The following is a 15,688-nucleotide window of genomic DNA, read 5'->3' on the forward strand; positions in this document are numbered from 1 at the left end:
ATTTTATTATTGGTACATATAGCAGGGGGGCCTTCTGGTCTGGGGTCTGATTTTATTATTGGTACATACAGCCAGGGCCGCCATCAGGGGGGTACAGGGGGTACACCTGTACCGGGCCCGGGGCTAAAGGGGGGCCCGGCTGTGCTGAAGACCCGAAGTCGCGCCGAAAATTGGATGTGGAGGAGAAGTGCAAAGTTAGGGATTATCTGCAAGTTCCACTATCAGTAAACTCAATTTCAAGCTGTGACACAATGCACAACTGAAGTTTTCATCAGCAGTATGAAATTTGCAGACGATCCCTAACTCTGCAATCTCGCCCTGCCCCAGTGCTTTTCAGCCAATGACAGCGTCTCCCTTCCTTATGTCCCGCCCCTGTAAGCACACGGTTCCTCTTTGGGCTCTTTTCTTTATGACACAGAGAGAGTTGAGTGGCAGCATCCTGGAGCTTGCAGAGAAACAGAACATGAGGGAGACAAAGCAGTTATGTGTATGTTGTGCTTAATATTTGCCTAACTATGACTCTTTGTAGTGTCATATATTTAACTACCACAGACCCTGTGTACAGAGTTTGCCTAGTGCTGGTATCAGTAGAAACCTGGATCCTGTTATATACAGTGTGTGCAATGCCCACTTATACAATGATTTTTTTTGTAGGGGGGCCCTGGCACTGATAGTTTTTTTTTAACTTATGGGGGGGCCCTGACCACCAATGTTTTTTTAGAAAAACATTTACGGGGCCCCTGGTGCCAATAGTTTTTTTTTTTAACTTATGGGGGGGTCCTGACCACCAATGCTTTTTTATAAAACATTTATGGGGCCCCTGGTGCAAATAGTTTTTTTTTTAACTTATAGGGGGCCTGACCACCAATGCTTTTTTAAAAAACATTTATGGGGCCCCTGGTGCCAATAGTTTTTTTTTTAACTTATAGGGGGGGCCTGACCACCAATGCTTTTTTAAAAAACATTTATGGGGCCCCTGGTGCCAATAGTTTTTTTTTATACTTATCGGGGGGGGGCTGACCACCAATGCTTTTTTAAAAAACATTTATGGGGCCCCTGGTGCCAGTAGTTTTTTTTTAACTTATGGGGGGGCCCTGACCACTAATGTTTTTTTAAAAAACTTTTATGTGGGACCCCTGTCGCCAATTTTTTTTGTTTTTTAAATTATAAGGGGGCCCTGACCACCAATGGCTTTTTTTGTGAGTGGGGGGTTTACCATTTTAAGCAGTTGTGTCTTTGTGGACATTTTACTGTGGTGTGGGCGGGATCTGCGGTGGGCCTTGGGGGTGGGCGGGGACCGGGGGCCCAGAAAATTTTGCTGTACGGGGCCCCGTGATTTCTGATGGCAGCCCTGCATACAGCAGGGGGGATACCTGGTCTGGGGTCTGATTTTATTATTGGTACATACAGCAGGGGGGATACCTGGTCTGGGGTCTGATTTTATTATTGGTACATATAGCAGGGGGGCCGCCTGGTCTGGGGTCTGATTTTATTTATTATTGGTACATATAGCAGGGGGGCCGCCTGGTCTGGGGTCTGATTTTATTATTGGTACATATAGCAGGGGGGCCACCTGGTCTGGGGTCTGATTTTATTATTGGTACATATAGCAGGGGGGCCGCCTGGTCTGGGGTCTGATTTTATTATTGGTACATACAGCAGGGGGGATACCTGGTCTGGGGTCTGATTTTATTATTGGTACATACAGCAGGGGGGATACCTAGTCTGGGGTCTGGTTTTATTATTGGTACATATAGCAGGGGGGCCACCTGGTCTGGGGTCTGATTTTATTATTGCTGCAATAAAGCGGGGGGGATACCTGGTCTGGGGTCTGATTTTATTATTGGTACATATAGCAGGGGGGCCGCCTGGTCTGGGGTCTTTTTTTATTATTGGTACATACAGCAGGGGGGATACCTGGTCTGGGGTCTGATTTTATTATTGGTACATATAGCAGGGGGGCCGCCTGGTCTGGGGTCTGATTTTATTATTGGTACATATAGCAGGGGGGCCACTTGGTCTGGAGCCTGATTTTATTATTGCTGCAATAAAGCAGGGGGGGGGCCGCCTGGTCTGGATTTATTATTGGTACATATAGCAGGGGGGCCGCCTGGTCTGGGGTCTGGTTTTATTATTGGTACAATAAAGCAGGGGGGGGATACCTGGTCTGGGGTCTGATTTTATTATCGGTACATATATTTATTATTGGTAATGTCAATAACCTTTTCTGAATACATTTCTATATTGCACTTCCAGGGATTGGATTGCTTCTTCTGGATCACTTCGTCTGGATTGCTTCTTCTGGAATGCTTCACTTGGATCGTGTTACTTCGATCATCTTCACAGATCGAATCAGTTGCATCCTTCCAGGTTTTCTTTGACAGTCAACTAGACTTCACTTTCGGGTCCCCTCTGATCTGAGGTGTGACCCCCCACAACGCACTGTGCACTTATAGTAACAGCTGACCCCCCCCAACACTTAGCGTAAGGCCAGACAAGGAGATTCGGGGAGATTTTGTCGCCTGGCGACTTATCGCCACGTCTTTTGCGTGACTAGTTCCCCGAACTGCCTCAGCGTTTTTCCCCTCTGAGGCAACTTTGGGCGACTATTGAAAACGCATCTCCGCGTGTGCATTAGTGTGATACGAGTCTGATGTACTTGATGATGAATGAGTGATAAGTAACAGAAAGATAAAATAACATCAGATAGTATAGATAGTAATGGCCTGTGCTGCAGTTACTGTTAATAAAGAATAAAGGTTATTAGAGTACAAACTTGTTGTTGAGCAGAGGGATGGATGATTCACTGACCCTGAAATACTATAATATTGTGATTAGACACGGAGTGGCGGACATGCGCCACACCTCTTCAAAATAACATACTACGCATGTCTGACTCGTGATTTTTATATAACTATTGCGCATAACCGTAAGCTAGTAACTAGATAGCACAATATAATGAAGCTCGTGCATGATGCACGAGCCGATGTAATATGTTGTAACAACTGCGCATGAATAATCACGTGTATTGAAACTAAGACAATAAAAGAAGGGGATTTCCAGGAGGAGAACGGGATAATTTGTTGGTAGACGCCTGATCAATGTCTCGTTGTGAGGTTCCCGGAATTCTCCTCCTGTGCAGAATCCCAGCCGTGGAGTGATGTTAGAATATCCGGTGATGTATTGATGTTAACTCTTTTATTATAATATACTTAAACAGTTGTACTGTCTTAATACTATGTGTACTAATTAATTTAATAAACCACTCTTATTGATTTTGATGAAACGTTTTGCATATAACTATTAAAGTAACATTGACCTATTCTGTGTGATAGTGTAGGTTGGGTTGTGATATATATTTTTATAAAGCAAAACATTTTGGCGACGAGGATGGGATTTCTCCTTTAAAAAACATACATTTTCTTAAAGTATAAATAGAACTTTGCCAGGAGGCATAAATTTTGTTGGCATTTTGCCAAAGTACTTAGAACTTTGCCAGGAGGCATACATTTTGTTGGCATTTTGCCAAAAGTACTTGGAACTTTGCCAAGAGGCATAAAATTTGTTTGCACTGTGCCAAAAATATTTGGCGTTTTGCCAAATTTCTTGGCAGTTTACCAAATAACAGAAAAAGAGAAGAATAATGTTTGGAAAAAGGGAGAAATCCAAAATTGTGAAAAAGAACCCCAAGATATACCCGGCTGGACCGAGTCACCTTATTGTATAGTGGCACAAGAATTATGTACACATGGGTTAGCAGAACAATGGGATGAGAAAGTAAAAGAGATAAACTCTCTAGATGTTGTAAATACTCTAGAGAAGATTTCCTGTAAATCAGGTGATGTAGTAGAAGAGATAAACCCTCTAGATGTTGTAAATACTCTAGAGAAGATTCCCTGTAAATCAGGTGATGTAGTAGCACTAGGAAAAAGAGTTCCATTAGGATTCTGGAATAGAAAATTACCTGATGTAGGTGAAAAATATACGCCTTTTGAAAAACAGCTATTGGCATGTTATTGGGCATTGGTTGATACTGAACAACTAACCTTAGGACATGAAGTACTTTTAAGACCACAAATACCAGTTATGCAGTGGATAATGTCTAATCCTCAATCAAATAGGATAGGACATGCTCAGGAACAGAGTATAATAAAATGGAAATGGTACATTTCCGAAAGGGCAAAAAAGGGAGAGGGAGGAGTTGCTACTTTACATGAAAAGAAATCAGAAAATAAGTCATGGCCAAAGAAATTTTATGAAAATCCAGACCCATCAAACAATAGAGTATCTAGGAGCGAGATGTATCGTGCTCTTATTAAAGCAGGGGTGAGTAAGGACAGTATAGTTGGAAAGGATACTCCAGTTCTCTGGAAATTGTATAAACAAAAGATACTGTCCAATAAAAAGATTGATAAACAAGAGAAAAAAGAGAAGAAAACAGAAATGCCTGATTGGGAACAGTTTCAACAGATTTACCCCTGGGAGGAGATAGCGGCCATGGTTGCCACTAAAATAGGGAAGTCTCCCAAACCAACAGCTCTTCCTCCGGAAAGGGAGGAGGACTCAGAATAGGGAGTTAGCCAAGCCCCCATATGGGTGAAACATGATTTTCGCCCATACGTCGATTTATCCATACATAGGAAGGGGGGAATGTTCAAAAAGACGTGTACCTTTTTGCAAAATACTGTTGTAACTGTATTTCATGTGGATGCTCATGTTCCTCTTGACTCATTGGAACGTTTGTTTAATTCTCAAGCAGATGCTGAAGCGGCTATTTACAACATCCAACAAAGAAATCATTGAAAAAGAAACATAATGGTTCTCATTTCACTGGAAAACAAGTAAAGGATTATGCAACTGACAATAATATAGAATGGGTATATCATATTCCCTACTATCCCCAAGCAGCAGGGTTATTCGAAAGAATGAATGGTATTCTGAAAGCAACCCTAAAGAAATTATCAGGAAAGGATAACGTATTTGGTCAATGGAGAGATAATTTATCCGAAGCCTTACAAATTATCAATAATAGGCCTATAACTGATTCCACTACTCCATTGATGAGAATGTTAACTCCAAATTTAGAAGTATCAGCTGCAAAAATTGATAGTATCATCTATTGGAAATTACATAAGGATGCCCAAGCACCTTATCGAGGAACACCAGCATTGGTTGGACTAGATTTATATTCTGTTGATACTATAATAATTGCACCTGGACAAGTAAAAATGATTCCTACTTGATAAAAGAGCCTTTTGTGGCCAGCCCCCTTTCATAAGGCTCTCAAAAGGAGATAAGATTACTGTACGTTTCTGTGCCAGAAAACAGGATATAAAGTGTCGAACCTGAAGGAATTCAAAAAATCTTATTGGGATTTCTGGTGTTTTGGCTTGCAGGTCTCCGAACTGGAGAACATGGGAGGCATCCCTAGTGAGTACATCATACACTTTAAAAAGACCTTTTGCTCCCCAATTTCCATACAGTGAGGCCTGAGTGCCTGGCTTGAATTTAGGATTTTGCAGAAATGGTGTCATCAAAGAGAAGGGTGAAATTAGGCCCTGTTTACTCTTCACTCGATACCATGTGATAAGGGTAGATTTGGAAGTTTCCAATATGGTCTTAGGAAGTATCGGATAAGGGTCTGTATTCCATATTAGTGCTCCCATGTGTGTCTGGTTTAGGAGAGAGTTTTCGATTCTTGCCCAGAGTTGCCCGATTTCATGTTGAGACCAGGCTGACAGCCATCGCAAATGTGCAGCATCATGGTATTTATGTATGGAGGGAACCCCCAAGCCCCCTTGCAATTTGGCACTCGTAAGAACAGTTTTGGAAAGCCTATGTCGCTTATTTCCCCAAATGAATCTATGGAATGATAGTTGAATATCTGAAGGGATCTTAGAAGGGACCAGAACCGGGAGGGTCTCAAATAAGTATAGAAATTTGGGTAGTATGCTCATTTTCAGCGCCGCTATGCGGCCAAACCATGATAGTGTATAGTCTGACCACTTATACAGCAGCCGTTTAGAGTGCTGAATAAGCGGATGAAAGTTCCTTTTGAACAAATCTTTGTAGTGAGGAGTTACTTTTGTACCTAAATAGGTAAGAAAATCTGTTTTCCATTTATATTTGAAGTTTAATTTGAAAGTGTTCAGCGAGGCTTCTGAAATACACATTGGGAGGGCTTCCGATTTGTCCCAATTTATCTTATATCCCGAATAGCAGCTATATAAGTCCAAATGCAAAATTCCTGATGGTCATTATGGCCAAATAACAACCAGATCTAGTTTTGCACTAAAAAGAACCACGGTAGTAGGAGGAGTAATTGATTCAGATTATCAGGGAGAAATAAAGATACTAATGATGAATTTAGGATCAGATTCAGTAATTGTGTCCAAAGGAGAAAGAACCGCTCAACTTTTACTGATACCTATTTATTTATCAGAAATAAAGGAAGGTGAGCCACCAACAGAATTAACAGTACGAGGAGATAAAGGGTTTGGGTCCACTAATACTGTAAATGTAGGAGCTAAAATATGGGTACAAAATATACAAGGACCGCCCTCTCCCGCCGAAGTTATAGCTGTTGGAAAGGATAGAACATTGTTAATCATGAAGCCTGGACAAGAAAGATGGGAATATGTCCCACAGGAAAAATGTTATCTACGAGAATGATTGATATTTGTTTATAATTACAGATAAAGAACCATTGGTGTTTCCTTGGAATCCTTGGGATCTGGTGTTTGGCATCAAACGGAAGCGCATGGACTCCGGGGATACGAGTGACTAATACCCATAATTCCACTCGCAATTGGGGATGGAAAAATGATACTTCTAATCGAACAGAATATATGGACCACTTAAGAAAAATGGGTATACAAAACGTAACTGGACAATATAATTGGACTTTTACTGCCAATAGTAAATGGATAATATGTGCAAATGCTACTAACATTGCTTAAAGAAGAGTACCTTGGCAATCTTTATTGCATGTCTGGAATATAGATTCTGCTACTCAAAACCTCGGACATAATAAAAGATTGCCGGCTACCTCTATACCTGTTGCTACAATAGGACAAAAAATTATATTGCATATTAATATTTTATTTCCTGCCAAGAGATCATATCATAATGCGAGACGTAAAAGAGCATGGTATGATACCCTTTTAGGGGGATATGGTACATTGGCAGGAACGTTAAATAGTTTTGACATAGAAACTTTAGCTAATAGAATGCACAAGGCAGGAGGCTTAACTAATGATGCTGTAATGTGGCAAGCTAAATGGATGCCAACTATTTGGGCCCCATTACAACAACAAGTTGAAATTGATAAAAATATCAATAATATGGAATTGGAAGTTAATAATTTCAGTTTGAATTTTGATACTAACATGACAAAATTTGTTAACTGGACAGTATGTACATTGCAGACTATTTATGAACAACAACAAAAAGATAATATGAAAACTTTAGTAATGACGGGTAATGAACAAGTATGGAGAACCGTGTTTAATAGAACACAAGAATGGATACAAATATATCCACATCAAATGGTCTGCAATGACACCATATGTAAAGGAACTGTGATACTGTTTAATATAACACGTCCCACTATTATGTGTAAATATATAGTAATGCCTTTAATTATCTCTGGATATTTTGGCAGCCTTTATTTGTAGGACCATATATAGAGAACAAAAATAGAACACACAATTTAGAAAATTGTGAAGATACATATAATGGGAAAGTTTGTAAATTACAGTATATGAACCATGTTTATTACAAAATACGATTAATGTATGTGAATGGACAATATTCCCAATAACTTATAAATGGATGGTGGAAATTGCCCCACAAACTATTTGTATGGCAACCAGTACACCAGTGATTGGGAAAATGATAGTACCATTTTCAGGATGTTTACAGAATGTGTCATTAATCACATGGGAAAATGAAACGTTTGTCTTAACTCAAGATATAGATTTGTCTATAAATATCGAATTTTTCTCCTCCTGAAATGTTAGAATGAATCAATGGAATTTTAATTTGTCTAAATTAGAAGAAATAATTAATAAATCTAATATGGTTTCTCAAGCTATACAGTCGCTTAATCAGAGCCTTGCGAGTCACATGCTTAGTACAACTATTATCAGTAATAAATTAATTAAAATAGGATCTGCCATAGCAGATGCTACATCCCATCATTGGTGGGACATGTTCACTGGATACTCTCCCTCTGCTAAACAAATGTTAAATTGGATAATACATCCAGTATTAATTTTATGCGCAGTGATAATTCTATTATCACTGTGGAATTGTTTTATCGCTTATAAATTGTTTTGTAAGCCACCAAGAGCTTTACCAGTCACATACAGCACAGGTCATTAAGGACCGATTGTGATACGAGTCTGATGTACTTGATGATGAATGAGTGATAAGTAACAGAAAGATAAAATAACATCAGATAGTATAGATAGTAATGGCCTGTGCTGCAGTTACTGTTAATAAAGAATAAAGGTTATTAGAGTACAAACTTGTTGTTGAGCAGAGGGATGGATGATTCACTGACCCTGAAATACTATAATATTATGATTGGACACGGAGTGGCGGACATGCGCCACACCTCTTCAAAATAACATACTACGCATGTCTGACTCGTGATTTTTATATAACTATTGCGCATAACCGTAAGCTAGTAACTAGATAGCACAATATAATGAAGCTCGTGCATGATGCACGAGCCGATGTAATATGTTGTAACAACTGCGCATGAATAATCACGTGTATTGAAACTAAGACAATAAAAGAAGGGGATTTCCAGGAGGAGAACGGGATAATTTGTTGGTAGACGCCTGATCAATGTCTCGTTGTGAGGTTCCCGGAATTCTCCTCCTGTGCAGAATCCCCAGCCGTGGAGTGATGTTAGAATATCCGGTGATGTATTGATGTTAACTCTTTTATTATAATATACTTAAACAGTTGTACTGTCTTAATACTATGTGTACTAATTAATTTAATAAACCACTCTTATTGATTTTGATGAAACGTTTTGCATATAATTATTAAAGTAACATTGACCTATTCTGTGTGATAGTGTGGGTTGGGTTGTGATATATATTTTTATAAAGCAAAACAATTAGCGCAGGTGATTTTGCGCTGTAGCCTATGGGGAAAAAATGCTGAGGCAGTTCGGGGAGATAGTCACGCAAAAGACGTGGCGATAAGTCGCCAGGTGACAAAATCTCCCCGAATCTCCTCGGGGTTATATTAACAGCTGACCCCCCCCAAAGCTCTGTGCACTTATAGTAACAGCTGACCCCCCCAACCTCTGCCACTAATGGTAAATGAACAGTACTTGTGAATTGTAATTGTTGCTAAGCAATGTTTGTAATGTGTTCCAGTGTACTTTATGAAACCTGTCTTGTAACGATCTAAGCACCCCGTTGTAAAAAAACTGTATGATAAAATATAGACCCCTATGTTCCCAACTGCATTTTAGGAAACTTGTGTTACAAATACTTGTAAGTGTGTATCTATGTCCACTGTGTCATGTTGTTTGAATAAAAGAAGAACAAAGAACTAATGTTTGTACGTTTTTTATTGAAAAAAATCATAAAGAATAATAAATACTACAAATTCAAACATCAATGAAAAATAAACAATCACAAAAGGCATCAGTCCAAAGCCATATCAAAAGCATTATAGTCAAATGCCTGTAGAAATCCTCTGTACCGGCCTTTGGGGTCTGGATAAGAGCTGCGGACTTTTTGAACGACACAGGCTGGAATAGGCACCCGTTTCTTGGGCCCTAAGTAGCCATAAATCCAGGCGATGAATGACCGATAGGAAGTCTGTCGTAATTTTCTGTAGAAGAAAGAGAGGATTAGTGATCTGTACAAAAATGTTGCTCTGCACTAGTCATCACACACTAAGGGGATAGATCGTGTGACGTTATTTTATATAGGGATAACACTGGCAGGACTTTATGGAGCAAACCGTTGTTGGAGCTAAAGTGGATAAAAAAACCATGACCAATTGTGCCATTTACAAAGCAGTTTTGTCTAGAACACATGTTCTTCACATAAGGAAGTTCAACTTTGGCTCCCGCACACCCGGTGCACAAAGGTAGAGGATGGGCCGCTGCACAAACAATCTAGCAGAAAGAATCCCAAGGTTTATTGCGAAGTGCAACGTTTCGGGACGCCCCTTTCTCAAGCATGCTTGAGAAAGGGGCGTGACTCCGAAAGGTTGCCCTTCGCAATAAACACGCAAGGCAGCTTGCTTGCATTTATCCTGTGTGCCTTGGGATTCTTTCTGCTTGACATAAGGAAAACACACCAAAATGATTTGCATAATCCTCAATCTATAGGTAAAAGTCAGATGAACTTGCCTGTTGTGGCTGCTTATTCCACCTGTGGGGCGTTGCATGTTCCAAAATATTTGCAAGTATTCCAGGTGGGATTTACGTAAACACCTCAGGTAAAATTTCCTGCTATGGCAGATGCACCCATGTTGTAGATATTTCTTTTCCACAGATGATACTTCCATGCAACAAGAGGATTCCTCCACAGTTTTCATGGCCACACAATTGCCACACCTACACCACTCAGTTGTCCCAATTCGATTATCTGCTATTTGATGGTGATGTCCACTTGGTCTGTCGCGCACACCTGGTGTGTCTCGCACTGGCTCCTTGCCAAAACATGTTGGATCACCTTGCCCTTGGGATTGCTATACAAAAAATAAAACAGGTTAGTCAGAACAAATTCAAATGTATGAAAAGGGAGGAATCCGTTTCCAAGCATATATTATATACTAACCATGTTAGTTCTTTGTGCTTCAGGTTCCTTTTCATTCAACAGAATTAGTTTCTTTGGTGCCATAATCTAAAAATGTAAAAGAGTATATAATATGAACAACAAGACACAGCAAATACTCTGCTTTCTTCCCCCACACAGCCCCCCCCCCAATATAGAGCCTTTAGCCCCTCATACATAGTCTTTCCCTCCACACAGTCTTTAGCCAGCCCCCCCAATATACAGTCTTCCCCACGAACAGCTTTCAGCCCCCTCAAAGCCACCCCCATTTGTCTCTCTACCCCCACAGCAGTTCCCCCGAGCATTTCTCTCACCCAGTCTCTCTTCACCCACAGCAGTCTTTCTCCCCACAGTAGTGTCTCTCTCAGCCAGCACTCTCCCCCCCAGAGCATCTCTCTCACCCAATCTATCTCGGCCCACAGTAGTCTCTCTTCACCCCCAGTAGTGTCTCTCTCAGCCAGCACTCTCCCCCCCCAGAGCATCTCTCTCACCCAGTCTCTCTTCACCCACAGCAGTCTCTCCTCCAGCAGTCTCTCTCCCCACAGCATTTGTCTCTCTACCCCCACAGCAGTCTCTCTCACCCACAGCATTTTTCTCACCCATTCTCTCTCCGCCCACAACAGTCTCTCTTCACCCACAGTAGTGTCTCTCTCAGCCAGCACTCTCCCCCCCAGAGCATCTCTCTCACCCAGTCTCTCTCCGCCCACAACAGTCTCTCTCCCCAAGTAGTGTCTCTCGCAGCCAGCACTCTCCCCCCGAGAGCATCTCTCTCACCCAATCTATCTCCGCCCACAACAGTCTCTCTCCCCACAGTAGTGTCTCTCTCAGCCAGCACTCTCCCCCCCCAGAGCATCTCTCTCACCCAATCTATCTCCGCCCACAACAGTCTCTCTCCCCACAGTAGTGTCTCTCTAAGCCAGCACTCTCCCCCCCAGAGCATCTCTCACCCAGTCTCTCTCCGCCCACAACAGTCTCTCTCCCCACAGTAGTGTTTCTCTCAGCCAGCAATCCCCCCCGAGCATTTGTCTCTCACCCAATCTCTCTCCGCCCACAGCAGTCTTTCTCCCCACAGTAGTGTCTCTCTCAGCCAGCACTCTCCCCCCCAGAGCATCTCTCTCACCCAGTCTATCTCCGCCCACAGTAGTCTCTCTTAACCCACAGCAGTCTCTCCTCCAGCAGTCTCTCTCCCCACAGCATTTGTCTCTCTACCCCCACAGCAGTCTCTCTCACCCACAGCATTTGTCTCTCACCCAGTCTCTCTCCCCACAGTAGTGTCTCTCTCAGCCACTCTCTCTCCACCCACAGCAGTCTCTTTCACTCACAGCAGTCTCTCTCCCCCACAGCAGTCTCTCTTCCCCAGAACTCTCCCCCCCCACAGCAGTCTCTCTCTCTCTCACCCAGTCTCTCTCTCACCCAGTCTCTCTTCCCCCACAGCATTTCTGTCACACAGTCTTTATTCCACCACAGAAGTCTCTCTCCCAGCAGACTCTTGCCAAGCCTCTCTCTTCCTTCCAGAATTTATGTTTCTCCTCCCCCCCCGTTTCTGTCCCTCTCCCAGCTCTTTTGCCCAGCCACTGTTCCCTTCCCCCCACAGCATTTCTCTCTCGCACCCGCAGATTCTCTTGCCCAAGTCTTTCTTTTCCTTGAATAATTTGTTTCTCCCCCCACTCGCAGCCAAGCTGCTCGCATTCGCAGCCAAGCTGTTCGCACTCGCAGCCAAGCTGTTCGCACTCGCAGCCAAGCTGTTCAGTTTACTCACAGCAGCCTCTCGCACAGCAGCAGCCTCTCGCACAGCAGCAGCCTCTGGCGCTAGCTCTTCTGCTCCCTCCCACCAAGCATTTCTCACACTAGAGTCTGCCTGCCCCAGCCTTTACCTACTTTTATTCTCCCTTCCCTCAGCCGTTCGCTCATGGACTCAAGCGAGACGCGACCTTACCTCATGGCTCCTCTGCGCTCTGCTCTGACTTCCGGTTCCTCAATTCCGGTTTTGTGTGCAGGAACAAGACGGGAACGCGCACGCAGGGCGAACTGGTCGCCTTTTTCGCCGTTCTACATGGTAATGTAGCAAGGCTATTTTGAATTTTTTTAAAAAAAAAACCTTGTGTAATTTCTGTGAATGTATTAGGGTATGGCTATTATTTTTAGCATTTAGGATGGGATTTTTAACAAAAATTTTTTGGTGTTACTGGTCCTTTAATGCATTTCACCTTTTCATTAGCATACCAAAGCACCATTGTTCACAATGGTGAATGCTTTAATTAGATGGGATGTTCTGACACAGTTTTCTGTGTTAAATGAGATAAATGGGATATATGTGTATAGTTATTCTGTGTCAAACAGACAAACCAAAGTGCCTGCATCTGTAATCTAAAAACCAATGCTCTTTAAGGCTACACATTTATAGTGTTTACTACTTTTTATTACTCATCTTTCTATTCAGGATCTACTCATTTTTCAGTCTCTTATTCAAATCAATGCATGGGTGCTGTTGCATAAACTAAATACATAAGTTAAATAACTCAAACCACATATAATACAGTTAGGCCCATAAAGATTTGGACAGATAACTTTTTTTTCTAATTTTGGTTCTGAACATTGCCACAATGAATTTCAAATAATACAACTCAGATGCAGTTGAACTGCAGACTTTCAGCTTTAATTCAGTAGGTTGAACAAAAAGATTGCATAAAAATGTGAGGAACTAAAGCCTTTTTTTAAAACAATCACTTAATTTCAGGGGCTCAAAAGTAATTGGACCAGGGGTTCAAAAGTAATTGAACAATTGACTCAAAGGCTATTTCATGGGCAGATGTGGGCAATTCCTTTATATCAATGAAGCAGATAAAAGCCCTGGAGTTGATTTGGGGGGGTGCTTGTTTTGGAAGATTTTGCTGTGAACAGACAACATGTGGTCAAAGGAGCTCTGCATGCAGGTGAAACAAGCCATCCTTAAACTGCAAAAACAGAAAAAACCCATCAGAGAAATTGCTACAATATTTGGAGTGGCAAAAACTACAGTTTGGTACATCTGGAGAAAGATAGAAAGCACTGGTGAGCTCAGCAATGCAAAAAGACCTGGACGTCCACGGAAGACAAACAAGTGAACAACACTCTCCAGGAGGTAGGCATTTCGATATCCAAGTCTACCATAGAGAGAAGACTGCATCAAAGTAAATACAGAGGGTGCACTGCAAGGTGCAAGCCACTTATAAGCATCAAGAATAGAAAGGCTAGATTGTATCTTAACAAGCCAGCACAGTTCTGAAAAACTTTCTTTGGACAGATGAAACCAAGATCAACCTCTACTAGAATGATGGCAAGAAAAAAGTATGCAGAAGGCGTGGAACAGCTCATGATCCAAAGCATACCACATCATCTGTAAATGGGCGGAGGCAGTGTGATGGCTTGGGCGTGCATGGCTGCCAGTGGCACAAGACTTCAGGCTGTCATTGCCAGCAAAGGGTTTTGAACCAAGTATTAGAAATTAACATTTTATTTTCAGTTTTTTAATTTGTCCAATTACTTTTGAGCCCCTTAAATGAAGTGATTGTGTTAAAAAAGGCTTTAGTTCCTTTACATTTTTATGCAATCTTTTTGTTCAACCCACTGAAGTAAAGCTGAAAATCTGCAGTTCAACTGCATTTGAGTTGTTTCATTTAAAATTCATTGTAGTAATGTACACAACCAAAATTAGAAAAAAAAGTTGTCTGTCCAAATATTTATGGAGCTAACTGTATATAATGAAAAACAACTGTCTCAAAATATCACTCTATATCATATAAAAAAAAATTATTTTAAAGGTGAACAACCCCTTTTATGAATATTCTAAACAACAACAGAGCCTATTGGTTGAATATTTAACTATATAGGAAGGAAAATGGGCAGCTGAAAGGAAAGCCATTTAATTAAAAAATCATCTAAATGTAGATTAAAAAAAACATTGTACTGATAAAGCATCTAATTTGAATCTCACTATCATCCAATCTACCCAGTCATGTCCCCATTTCCCTTACCAAGAGCCTGAAAATACAGGGTAGCCTGACAGATGTGGTATGTGCCTAAAGCCCCTGTGCTGTTGTGCTATAGGCTCTTCTGCTTAGCCCTAGTTTTAGCCTTGATTGATCCACTATGGGTAATTTTCATGTAATAACATACTTCACATACCCATGTCCCTACTGTCATTCAGTGCATAAAGAAAAGGAGATAAATGTGTATTTAAACCAGGAGTTATGCTATTTTCTAAAAAAAACACCCTTATTAATCAAACCAGAAAAAAAGTGGGATCCCCTTAATTACAAACTTCATTCTCCAATAACAACTAGTGATGGGTGAATTTGTGCCATTTCGCTTCGCTTAGGCAAAACCAGCCTACTGGGTTTAATTACAGAAAGGCCATCTCCCATAGAAACCATTTTATCCATATAATCTACATTTTTAAAAATAATTTATTTTTCTCTAGTATAATAAAACAATAACTGGTACTTGATCCAAACTAAGATATAATTAATCCTTATTGGAAGCAAAACCAGTGTACTGGGTTTAATTAATGTTTCCATGATTTTCTAGTAAACTTAAGGTATGAAGTTACAAATTCCGAAAAGGTCCATTATCCAGAAAACCCCAGGTCCTGAGCATTCTGGATAGCAGGTCCCATACCGGTATATAAAAAAAAATTAGAATCTAAAAAAACTCTACTGAATTAAACGGTGGAAAAAACATGAGTACATTGAATTTGTATTCTACCCATCATTTCCAATGGGCCCACAAACTCTCAAAAAATTTGAAAAACTTGTAAAAATGTAATTGAAAAATGCATACATTTTGCCACAAACAACTACCATTGACCTTACTATGAATTTGCAAACTTTTAGGTG

At 41.0% G+C, this 15,688-nt stretch overlaps 1 protein-coding gene and 1 long non-coding RNA gene across 4 annotated transcripts in view; one reads left to right on the top strand and one right to left on the bottom strand.

The window, feature by feature from the left end:
- smpd3.S (sphingomyelin phosphodiesterase 3 S homeolog) overlaps positions 1-15,688 on the bottom strand; it is a 240,408-nt gene that overhangs the window by 110,258 nt on the left and 114,462 nt on the right. The window lies entirely within an intron of this gene.
- Positions 80-9,037, top strand: LOC121393213. 3 transcript variants are annotated; one of them, XR_005960858.1, is made up of 3 exons: positions 80-487; positions 2,257-2,422; positions 6,696-9,037. It is a non-coding gene; the product is annotated as an uncharacterized LOC121393213 (long non-coding RNA). The 3 variants fall into 3 exon arrangements; XR_005960856.1 differs by having other exon boundaries at positions 2,257-2,370; XR_005960857.1 differs by lacking the exons at positions 80-487; positions 2,257-2,422 and adding an exon at positions 4,554-5,430.

The sequence above is a fragment of the Xenopus laevis genome, chromosome 4S (genome assembly GCF_017654675.1).
Source record: "Xenopus laevis strain J_2021 chromosome 4S, Xenopus_laevis_v10.1, whole genome shotgun sequence".
Lineage (NCBI taxonomy): Eukaryota > Metazoa > Chordata > Amphibia > Anura > Pipidae > Xenopus > Xenopus laevis.